General features: G+C 40.1%; 1 protein-coding gene across 16 annotated transcripts in view; it reads left to right on the forward strand.

Moving 5' to 3' along the window:
- The window catches only part of LOC135502200 (nephrin-like), a 194,692-nt gene that overhangs the window by 125,683 nt on the left and 56,631 nt on the right, over window positions 1–12,378 (forward strand). The window contains exon 1 of one of the 16 annotated variants that reach the window (XM_064794842.1): window positions 11,970–12,246. The exons of the other annotated variants lie outside the window; for them this stretch is intronic. The gene's annotated coding sequence lies outside the window, so the exon portion shown is untranslated. Of the gene's footprint in view, window positions 1–11,969; window positions 12,247–12,378 lie in introns of those variants that run through there. 16 annotated transcript variants of the gene reach the window in all.

Genomic DNA, 12,378 nt, shown 5'->3' on the forward strand with positions numbered 1-12,378 from the left:
AGGCTACATTTCTTGAAAAAATGTCTTGTCGCTTTTTTTCCATCATGACTAAATTACCTTGCTGTATGTATTCTTCGCATTTTCCACCAGCAGGAAAGTTGCCTTTATCCCAGATTGCCAAATTGTAAGAGCAATTTCTGCTAGTAAAGCACACAAATTCAGACAAAGTCAGGACGATGGGGCATGAACAATCAAGTCTGTGTCAACTTTGATGCACATTTCTTATGTACAATCTGCATATAAAATTTAAGCAAGATCATATCAACTCAGCTTGAGACAGAGTTCTAGCTATCGTCCTGTTGTGTATCCATATGACTCCTCGACCTTTAAGAAATCGACTTAATCCCTTGTTGATCTCTACTTTCTAATAGGATATTTTGTTACAAAGAAGAATAGGTCTTTCTTGGCCCTTGATGACTAAGTCAAGCTCGCATTTTACATTCTTGTATATTTCGGATGTCTTTAACTGACGTTGCTGATGGAATAACAGTCATCTCCTCTATGCATGATCAAGGTGTTCCCATTCTTTCGATCATGTTAATATTTGATATGCATTTGACTTCGGTGGGGTTGTTCGGCACGATTCGGTGTTCTCAACATTTTGTCAAACGGTTCCGAGATGATGGCAAAGATAACATTAGATGCCTATCAACATTACATAAGGATACATAAACAAGGTACAACACAATGCCTGGAACTAGAACTTCACTAACTGCTTTTAACAGGGTAGGCTACTGTCTCGGAAAGATTTGGTAGATTATTGCTCCTCATTCAATAACAGCAGTTATTTGAGCCCAGACTGATATCCTAAGAAGAAAATTGTGATAGCTACAGGAATTCTAGGCGTCAGAAAAGGGGAGAATAATGGGAAGTAATCGGCTTAAGAAGACAGGAAGAGGATAGAATCGGATCAAGACAGGACTGGATAAATGCAGAACTCATACGTAGGCTAAATGTCAGAGATAAAGCGACACCAGGGCACATAAAAAATTACTTCTTCAAGCTGTCTGCTGTCTGTTGTGGAGCCAGCACCCCTGGGCACATGAAGAATGACCTTTTCAAATTGTATGCTGTCTCTTTTACCTTGGAGCCACCCCTCGGCACATAAATAATGATTTTTTCAGGCTGTAGGTCTATGCTGTCTCTTTTACCGTGGAGCCACCCCTCAGCACCTAAAAGACTGTGGAGCCACCCATAACACATAAATAATGACCTTTTCAAGGTGTATGCTGGCTTGTTTACTAGGGAGTCACCCCTGAACTTCATCTTGCCGACGCTGGTCTGTCTTGGCCCCCCAAGTGGTTGACATCACAAGAAGTTCTGTACTCTCATTCAAGTTTGTATTATGGAAGAAGGGAGTGATACAAAAAACCGCAGGGTTAGATGACATTGGTTGGGTATAGGCAGGACAAGTCCTTGAAAGTAGGCAAAAGAATATTTCAAGTTTCTTTTCTCCTGGCTTATTGGTATACTCTAAACATACACGAGAACCATTTCACAAGTTGCAATGACAATATAAATATTCAGGCTATCGCTTCCTCCCAATCCCAGCCCCTTCGGGAGATAGCATCAGTCTATCCAAGGTAACACTCAGAGTATCCAGATAATGGTGGTGCAGTTTAAACAGCCTTATCGCTTTATTTGCCTTCGAATGTCACTTGAGGGTATCTTGGAGCTGATATGGCTCACCTTCCCTTTTGTAATTGAATCACTCGACCACCATGGGTGCGGATTTTTTATACAACCACTGTAGTAGGATCATTTTGTTTTGCATTCATCTGCAGGTTTTAAAAGGTTTTTTTCATAAATTTTAGGCTATTTGCCACATATTTTTCTTTGTGATAGGTGTAATTGAATCAAGGTAGACGTAGGCAGATAAAGAAATGCCTGCACATGAAATCGCTTACACGGCTGCGCTGTATGAGCTGTGCAACAAAGAACCCCTCTCCATGAAGGTCATCAAAAAAGATGGTCAATGTTCGGCCATGTCCTATGTATGGACCCTAACACACACCCTCAATGGACACTAGCCATTATTTGCCTACAAACCCAAACAAGGACTGCACTGCGCAACCTGATGGGCAACATTTGGATTGATCTCAGACAGGCTGGACTTGGGCCCCGTCTGTACTGCCAGACAACTCTATTGCCCTCGGGAACGGGCTCGAGACAAGGTCAGGTGGTTGAGGACAAATGCAAAGGACTGATTGCAGCTGCACACCGTATTATACTGGACATTGCTGGCCGGGGTGTTCTTCCCTCTATTCCCCATAACACTTACCTACCTAAGGTAAAAACAGTATCATCATCATCAAGACAACTTTCGGCCATTAGTAGGTCCTACTTTTGGTGTGGTTCTACCCAAGCCAACCAAAGGTATAAAATTGCCTGGTTCTTGGCAATAAAGTACCCGGGTGATAACTGCAATTTGTCTGAATCACCAAGGGGTAGATGAACCCTGACTAATTCATGAGTTACTCTAACATTTATCGGTGCTCCTGCTCATAAAATCATGATGTCAGGGTTCCACAAGAGGTAAGCTAATTGCCAGGTGACCCTAATTAAGATTCTCTTTATTTTGCACTCTAATAGCGATGAGAAGTGTAGAGAATTATCAGCTTGATTTCTTCACCTCGGGTTTTGATGATTTTTTCTGTTACTAGTTCTTGACCTGTCGCTCCCATCCACACTTTCATCTTCCCACCGTCAGTGTCGATTGGTCTTTGCCTTTCTCTTGATGTCCGAGGGAGATTCTGGAACATCAAGTCTAGTCTCTTTGCTACATCCATGATGCTTCTTGTCACAATCTCTCCCTGATATTGATTGAGACACCTGAAGAATTAGTGTTCAGACTTCAGGGACCCTCAAACCTCATTACAACCAGCAGGTGTCTTGTTTAGCCAACATAGCCAAGGAAATCCATGGTTATTCTTCACCTGCACTAGCCTGGCCAAGCCTGTTGTCTTTGTTGTTGTGTTAGCGTTTGAGCTTTAAGAGATGAAACTTTGGAAGGCTCATCTCTCTGGGTTTTGAGTTTCATCAAAATTTATTCGAAGAAAATTAGAAAAAGGGCTTAAAGTCAGTGTCTCTCTTGCAAATCTCAGCACAATTGCTGCCGGTATAGTTGGATATTTTGATTTTGTGAATCAGGGTTTAGAATGCTTAATTGACTAAGGTTCTGAACTGTATCAGTAAAGCTACAACCAATGACATTATGTCGCCAGATGTTTGGCTCATCAAAAGAGGAGTATATTGAAAGCCACTGGTAACTATACATTTTGCTAGACGTGATTTTAGCATTCCACAGCTATTCCCACAACAAGTGAAGATACTTTGGACCAACACTGTATGGGTTAGCAAATGCTTGAGCCACCTGTAGGGATGGTTGTCAGACTCCAGTGGGCCTCAGACCTCATTACCCCAGCAGCTGTCCTTTCAAACCGAAAAACACCAATCAAACGATGGAATCAATTCTTGACATCTTCTCTACAAGAATGTATATTTCCCTTGAGGGGTATTTTTTTGAGGAACTATGAGATATCATTTGGATGATGTGAAGCCCTGGTCCTTATTGCCAAGTCTTCAAATGGTTGACGGTAATGTATTTACTGGATGGGTTCATTAGCCCTTTCAGTGCCAGGTTTGGAAATGCCACATGCTATGGCTAGCAAACAGCTCATGTATTTTCAAAACCTTAAAAACAGAAAACAGTGGCTTGCTCTTTCTTCTTCTTCTTCTTCTTCTTCTTCTTCTTCTTCTTCAGCGTTCGCTCTGCACTTGGTGGGGTCATTCTCCTAGGAGTAATCCTCCTCCAAGGCGGGATGAGCGTATCCTGCGTGCCACTACGGTTAGGCGCAAATTGGGTTTATTGGCCTAGTGGTCCGACTTTGGCGAGAGAGATAGAGTCCACGCAAGCTACTCATGTTTCTCACTTGGTGGGGTCTTAGCTTGCCCTGGCATAGACACCAGATACAAGGAACTTCGGTTTTGAGTCTCATTCGAAGGACTGTGAAGAGCCAGGAATTTTAGTTCCTTGAAAGCCACACCAGTTCATCTAGACATACGATCATGGGTTCTCCCCAGGATTGAACCCGGGCCCTATTGCGTGGTGGCCAGCAGTTTAAACCACTAGGCCATGAGACTCCTTGCTTTTCCTTAAAGTCTCCAAATTTGCAGAGGGGTTTTCTACCTTTTGACACAAAATGGCAGATTTTGAGGCCAGTTGAAATATTTTATGAACTCTTAAGACTTATCACTTGTGACCTGCACACCCAAACAGAGTGATGTCTGATCTGTCAATTGGATTCTCAAGACGGTGTATGTGTGTGGGGGCAAGCCATATCAACAGCCAACAGGAACAACCTTACTACCAAGAGGCCCTCGGCATTGCTCATTCCTCCGGCCAATCAAGTCGCACAATGAATGTTTCACGAATGTACCAGGCAAATTGGCAATGATGGTAAATAATCAGTTTAACAGGCTGCCCACAGGGATGAATATCGTGGATTCTGACACCGTGTTGTTTGATCCATCCGGGCCTGAGTTGGCAAGTTAACATATGGTAAATCTAGCCCTTGTAGTACTCAACCAGTTGCTCACATTCACTGACAGTAATGAATTCAAATTGCAGATAGAATCCAGCCAAATTTGCATTTCACTGAAAAATATTGGCCTGCAGAAATTTCAAATTTCTGATCCAATCACTTTATAAATATTGCCAGCAGTATTTCGTTCATGATTTTTAAAACCAAGTTCCAATCAGTTGCCAACCAATCGTGAATGAAATTGCTGCTAATTTGTGGGCAGCTGGACCTCAATGAAACTGCATGTCTAATGAAGCGATTACGGAGTGGCCCCAGTCATCTTTGAATCTTGATTAGATCTTAATTATGAATGGGTTATTAATGGGCGTCTAACAAACTGGGGTTGAAATGATCTTGCCCGTGAAAATGTCTTAAGAGTTACGTTGATGGATGACATGGTGAACAAATTAAATGGAGAAGGAGAGGAAGCAGCCGCCGATGCAACAGCAGACAAGCTCAGATTCATGGAACAAGAAAGAGGTTCGATCAAAACCAGCAACGGCGACCAAACTGACCAACAAAATGAAGGAACCCTGACTTCACACGATATCTTCTGCCAGAAACACTGGCTGCAGGACACAAATCTAACAAGATAGACCCAAATTAAGTACACTCAACCTATATATAAAGATTTCTGCAAATTTCTCATCCCACATACATGTGAATCAATCAATAGGCAGTATTCAGCGGCCATCAGCTGTCGCTCTGAATTGCAAGATGATGTCGTGGTGAAGTACATGTAGTAAAACAATGCAGAACATCTTATCTATTATTCCATTGTTTCTAATACAAATCTTTAGTTTGAGGAGAAATGCCGATGCGTTGTTGTTGACGTATTACTTTTTGAATGACTGTCCTCTCTCAAGCAATCGGCTTAATGTTTCAATGTCAGAATGTTTCAGTGTACTTTGATGGAGAGCAGCTTTTAATGTCTACTGTTCTTGTGTTTTTACTGGTAAAAATCATTGCAGCAAGAACTGATAGCACTGGTGACTAATTTTTACAAGTGTAAACAAAATTTTTAACTTCAGCAGCTGGGTTGTGGCTTCAAGTCATTTGTTGTTGCCATCTGTCTGCCAGCAGTGATGAAAGATAACCGAATCTGAATATGGACTTGCATTCCTATGAAGGGCAAAAGGAGGACCTGTACATGTCCCACGTTCCAAAGAAAAGGGCCACTCAATGAAAAACTTCTCTCCCCATACTAGGTCCTAGGAGCTAGTATGATGTAGTTGTCCTTTAAAGTGAATCCATACCATGTCATCACCATTGAGAAACATTTATAAGGAATATACTGCAAAATACCAAAATTCTCTCCAAAATCCATCAAAAGTAAACAAGTTATTCTGAGCGTCTCAAATTGTCAATATGTTGCTATGTGTGGTGTTAGAACAAGTGTAATTTATTAATTTTGTATGGTTTTTGACAACTTGCGGCTTTTATGAATGGGAAAAACTTTTCAAAATGACAGTTGTATGTTTGGCACTGGTCAATGACTGGCAGCAATTAATAATGAAAATGAGTATTTGTAAACTGTGGTGCAGATTTGTCTGGTACTTCTGTGTAGCTCCCAATGAAATAGTACAATCATTTTCTACACCGTACTTTATCAATTGGACTTATCTTGTACACTGGCTGGTCATACACTGCTGGTTTTAACCTCTAAATTCTGACGAGTTGGAAAGAGACTTGATCAGAGGGAATATGAACCCACAACATCTTGATCTGAATTTGGTCTCTCTATTGTTAAGGCCATTCGTGAAAGATTTGAAATTTTTTTAATTAATGGCTGGCCAAGTTAACTCCGGGTAACATGTTGAAAAACTCTCTACGTGATATACAATCAATCTTACTTTAGATATCCTGAAATCACATTTTCAGTTCTCAAGAGGTTGCTACATCTCCATTCCCACATAATCTTACCAAAAAACGAACATTCGTTTCTGATGAGTAAATACTCCACTGAAATTAGCTAGAGTTAGTCATTAAGAGAAAATCTAAATTAGATCTTTGTGGCTATATTCGAACGCTGGCGTTCCCATCCCCGGTTTTGTGGCACCACCAAATGAGCAATCCTGAAGATATTTCCACTCTTAGTTGGACTGATATTAACACTCACAGAATGTAGGTTCTGTACTGTTCTTATAGTTCAAGTCAAGTAGATTAATGTAACTATGTCCTGTGATATGGACAGATACAAATGCAGGCTAATTTAAGTGCAGTTTTAGGAAATAAGTTATTTTGCCATGCAACAACATTGGGTTGGGCCGAAAATTTGTTTCCTTGGCTCTGCTTTATCATGACGCTTAAAGAAGTTGTATTCGAATACATCATTTCCACTATTAACATTGATTCAGTGAAGTGATGATTGATAGTTGCCCTTGGGGGTGCCCTCCAGAACTTCGACAATTTACCACTTATTGGTTAAAATAGTCCTACATGAACCATGTCAGTTTCAATACAAATGCAATGTTTACAACAATAACCATGGACAAAACAAAAAATATGAATTGCTGTAAAATTAAATCCCTTCAATGAAATGGTTTCAACAAAAAGGTTCTAAATTTGGCTAGAGAATGAATGTGCTAAGAGGATTTTGTATGTTATAAAGCACTGTTTTAATTGTTTGAAGTTTGAAACTTGATAAGTTAACTGTTAAAAAGCATTCTCAAAAATGAAAATGGTTGCTGTACGGGTAGTGCTGTTTCAAGCCGAACTCATCAATGATTCAAGATTTTGGGATGGTTGAATTTCAAGTAATGAATTTCGTGAAAATATATTGACGCTGTGAATGCTGAAATGAAATATTAATGAAAAATACTGGCAATGTACAAATGCACAAACGTTAAATGCGGAGAGTTCGTGGAGCAGGCAAACATTAGTTGTAATGTACTTTCATTTCAATTTGTCTAAAAGTTTCTGTTGCACTGCAATTGAACTTTACATACTGTGCTGGTTAAACATGTTTGTCAAAGGGGTGCATGGCTTTTGCAGCTGCTTCAGAAACCCTAAATGGATATATACCCATAGCTGCATGGCTAGACTTAAAAGATATTTTCTTTGAATTAACAGCTATATTTTGGTAGCAGACAGTCAAAGCCATAAGGTCACAGACAGATGGATGGATTTGTTCAGCCAGCCTTGGTACTTAACAAATCATGCTCACTGTACCCTCAGGGCCACATTTTGAGCGGGGTTAAGCCTAAAAGTAAATGTTTGTATGATGTCTTTGCTGGGTGTAGAAAAAATTGTGGGTTTGCCCACCAGGAACCAAATTGTGCCACTGCAAGGAAATATCACCTTATTAGATACAACATTAAATACAGTGCCTCCTGTAACTGGGTTTGAAACCAGTGATTGCCAATTTTTTTGCCTAGCTTAAGTTAGCCCCTTCTGAGCTCAATGGGGCCAATTGAGACCCAGGGATGCAGTGGTTTTCATCGGAGGGAAGAAGTATGTTGATGACGCCACAGTTTTTTGGTGGACACAAAACACAACGTGCTGTTATGAAAATGGCACACAGGTGCTGAAAAGGTCCGGATCCAGGAGCCGGAAAAAGAGGGGGCGGGCGTGTATTGCATTTCACATCAAAATTCCTGGTGTGTTCACAAATTTCATGGTCAATTTCAAAGATTTTTCATGAAACGGCGGGAGAGGCATGCGTCCGGTGTGCCCTCCTTAGATCCGCCCCCGCCAAATACAGGTTGATTATGATCCTTATTTGATTTCACATAGGCCGATAAAAGAACATGCAATGTTCAGGATTTCTAAAAGTTCTGTCGAGCTTGTGATGGAATAACACAGGCATTTGGGTTTAAGGACTTTTATTGTTGACCAGTTGCTGTACCTCCAAGGGCTCTAAAAGATTAATGAGGTTGAATAATCCAAGGGAATAACTAACAATATGTTTTGTTCACGAATTGATTTTTTATGGTATTAGGCAGAGGGTATGACATTATTGTTACAGGCAATGATGGAGTTTTTGTATGGATTAGTCGGAAATTCCTTAAGTTTGCAGTGTGTGCGTGTAACATTTTCTGTTGGTTATTGGGTATCCAGGTCTAAGGTTATAGCTACTTGTAGCAGTGTAGTATCTGTATGGTATCACTTTAGTTTCTTTGGATAACATTCTGGATGATTTTGAAGAAGGGTGAGTTTCTTAATCATTGCTGGCTATGATCGTGCATCGATGCAGTATCTGGTAAATATCTTGCTGGCGTTTGGAATTCTGCCTATATTTTTATGGCCAACACATTTTAACTAGGCCTACACCAGTATATATGTTAATTTCAACTGGAATGGTTGGCAAAATGATATTGTAACATCACATCAAATGAGTTACAACAACTGATGGAACAGCCAATCACCGCCTGTAAAATCATTATGATGCGACATAAGAACTTTCTGTATCATATTTTTCGATTCAACGGACTGTCCATCATGGTCTCTGCGCGTGGCAACAGCTGACTGGACAATAAATCCCGAAACACACGAGAAACGTGCTCCATATCGAAACTGCATTATTTTCCTCAATACAGAAGATAACATGTGTCATCTTCATACAATGGGTTAGAATTTGCCAGGTCATCTCATAAACATGTGTCATGTAGTGTCAATAGTGTTTATAAGCTCAAGGATTTCGCATTTGTATTTGACAGTAGCTATATTATGAGATCCAGTATTCAAGTAATTTGCGGACGAAAATGGACTTTTGATGTGCTGGAAACTTTATGACTGTTACAGCGGTTACCAGGTTTTGAATTAGCAGTTTCAAAATTTGGTTAGGCAGCAGTTATCTTCATAAAGTCCACCGCAGCTGTGACTGTTACATTGTATTAAAGTAGATAAACACTCATGATAATTTTTGAATAGTTCGAGGGGCTTCTGCTATCTGGAAACATCACGCTACATTCAGAGTAGAATTTGGTATACTGGACCACCAGTAATTTCGAACGGTGTATCTCTTTAAGCAAATCATCAAGACCTTGGAAAAGTCGACTGTGACTCCAGCCCAAAAGTCACTGACCACAAACAATGTGTCACAAAACACACGGCCAATTCTCACAACCCTCATTAATTAATTAAAGTCCAGCAGAAATTCACAGTGGGTGGAAGGGCGCCTGTTTATCGACCAGTTTATAGATTTTTGACTTTGTGCAGAGTTTGTCTACATATTTATGCAGTTGTGTAGAGCAAATATTTCAACTAGTCTTGAATTGAACCTGAATTGGTCAATGATGAACTCTGTGTATGTGGCCATTATTAGCCCCTAACCCTGAAGGAATTATTTCAGGTCTCTATCCTGATACCCCTGGGGTCCTTTCTGACAAATTCCTGTTATTGTTCGGGAAGTGTTGAGGATCAGTAGTTTAATTCTATTATTCCATTATGCATGTGTCGTTAAATTTAAACCAATTATTTTTTGTCACCTTTAAGGGAGTTTTGCCACCTCTAGGTTTTGAATATTTTTATTGTTGGTTGACTTTTAAAGAAATGAGCCCACCAGCCTACCCTGTAACGGTTACAGGAAAATTCGTCCCCGGATAATTCGTCCCCGGAAAATTCGTCCCCGCAAATTCGTCCCCGAATAATTCGTCCCCAAGGAAAATTCGTCCCCGGAAAATTCGTCCCCGAGGATAATTCGTCCCCGAGGATAATTCGTCCCCGGAAAATTTGTCCCCGAGGATAATTTGTCCCTGGAAAGTTCGTCCCCGAGGATAATTCGTCCCCAGAATATTTTACAAAGTTGAAAGTTTCTGACTTTACTTTCTAAGACTCTTAAGTCTTGTCGAATGGACTGTAGTAATAACTACTACTTTCGATTTTTCTAATTCAGTGTAACATCTCTCTTTACTACCATACTAGCTAGTTACCTACCCCACTATTTATATAGTAGGTAGAGTTAGGCAGGCGAAATATTTTATTGAAGAGTTTAGAGCTTTTCTTTCATTCTGACCAGTAAAAATACTTATTTGAAAAAAAAAAAATTATTTCACCTGCCCACCCCTACCTACTATGAAAAGAGTGGAGTAGGTAACTAGCTAGTAGGGTAGTATTAAGTGGTAAAGAGAGATATAATGAATGAGAAAAGTCGAAAGTAGTAAGTAGTAGTTATTCCTAGAAAGTAATGTCAGAAACTTTCAACTTTTGTTCAATTTTCCAGGGACGAATTATCTTCGAGGACGAATTTCCCAGGGACGAATTATCCTAGGGGACATATTTTCCGGGGACGAAATTTTCCTCGGGGACGAATTTTCCAGGGACGAATTATCCTCGGGGACGAATTATCCGGGGACGAATTTTCCTCGGGGACGAATTTTCTGGGGACGAATTTTCCTAGGAGACGAATTTTCCGGGGACGAGTTTTCCGGGGACGAATTTTCCGGGGACGAATTTTCCTAGAGCCCCTGTAACATCTTCACAGTGACTGCTGTTAATTGGAAGCCTCTCACACATTACTTTTAAAATGGGTTTTGAATGGCTCGGTAAAAACTTAAGGCGGGCAGAACATGTAATAAGTGCCCTATAATAAGAAAGAGTTAACATCCAAGATATCCAACCTGGATACAGTTACATTGTACGTTCAGTGACAACATAACATTCCTCTCTCCAATGCACTTGTTGTAGCAGTATGTACATTTTGTTCTCAAACAAAGCGAGCGGTTTACTTTTACTTTGTGTTGACATTGTCTCAAAGTTTTCTTTTGACATTTGTAAAGATGAAAGGAGAAATCTTTCAGACAACTGACTGAAATTTCAATCCACTGGTACCGAAGAGGTCTCGTTTACGCTTTATGTCATGTGCCTGTGAAAAGATGAAAAGAAAGGTCTACTGCTATTTTGGATGTCACTACATGAAGAGAAAGATTCGAAAAACAATCTGACAATAACTTCAAATCAAGTGCCATTCTATATAACTGACATTATCAAATTCACACTTTGTAGAAGAAGCAACTGCTCAGTACCTTGTTGAAAAAGGTAGCTGCTCAGTACCTTGTAGAAAAGGCAACTGCTCAGTACCTTGTAGAAAAGGCAACTGCTCAGTATACCAAGAAGACAGGTCGACAATATGCAGCTTTACATCACTTCAAAAACTCTGCTTTTGCTATCGTGGAACAGCCCGGCTCTATTTCAAAACGGAAGTATCGATTAATGCACTCTACGTACAATATCATTGAAAAATTATCTAGGAATTATCGTGCAATTACCGGGGAGTGTGCAAACAAGGTGAAACAGCACCATAACATTTAACAGTGTTCTCCTTTATGGGCACACTGTCATAGCGCGTGGCGCAAAATAGTAATAAACGCACTCGAATTCACAAGGGTCTGCGACTCGCGCGACTGGTTACAGATGACATAGTAACAACAGTAGGATAACGGGTGGCAACCTCGAGTGCTATTGTCGACGGGAGAGTGAAGTGTCAAAGAGTTTTGCACAAAATTATCTTGTCAATTATGTTCGTATAGAGCCACGGTGAAGATACCTGCGGATACTTATACTGGTGTTTTGACTTGAAAAGTATCGTTTACTGGTATCTCTTCTGTTCAATTTGGATTTCTTAATAAACAAGAAGGATTTTGTTCAGCTACTTATTGTGGATTTAGGTTTTGTTTTATCGGAGTATACTTTTGGATTTATCGGCAAAAGTTTGAATGTAAAGGTAAGTTTTGAAAAGTCCAATAACTTTTCATTTCTGAAGATGAGTGCATCCTGTGATTCTAGATGCACTGCATAAATGTTTGAGCCATATCCAATGGGAAGTTTTATTCTGAGAGGGATCATCATATCATTG

The sequence above is a fragment of the Lineus longissimus genome, chromosome 18, assembly GCF_910592395.1.
Source record: "Lineus longissimus chromosome 18, tnLinLong1.2, whole genome shotgun sequence".
In the NCBI taxonomy this organism is placed as follows: Eukaryota; Metazoa; Nemertea; class Pilidiophora; order Heteronemertea; family Lineidae; genus Lineus; species Lineus longissimus.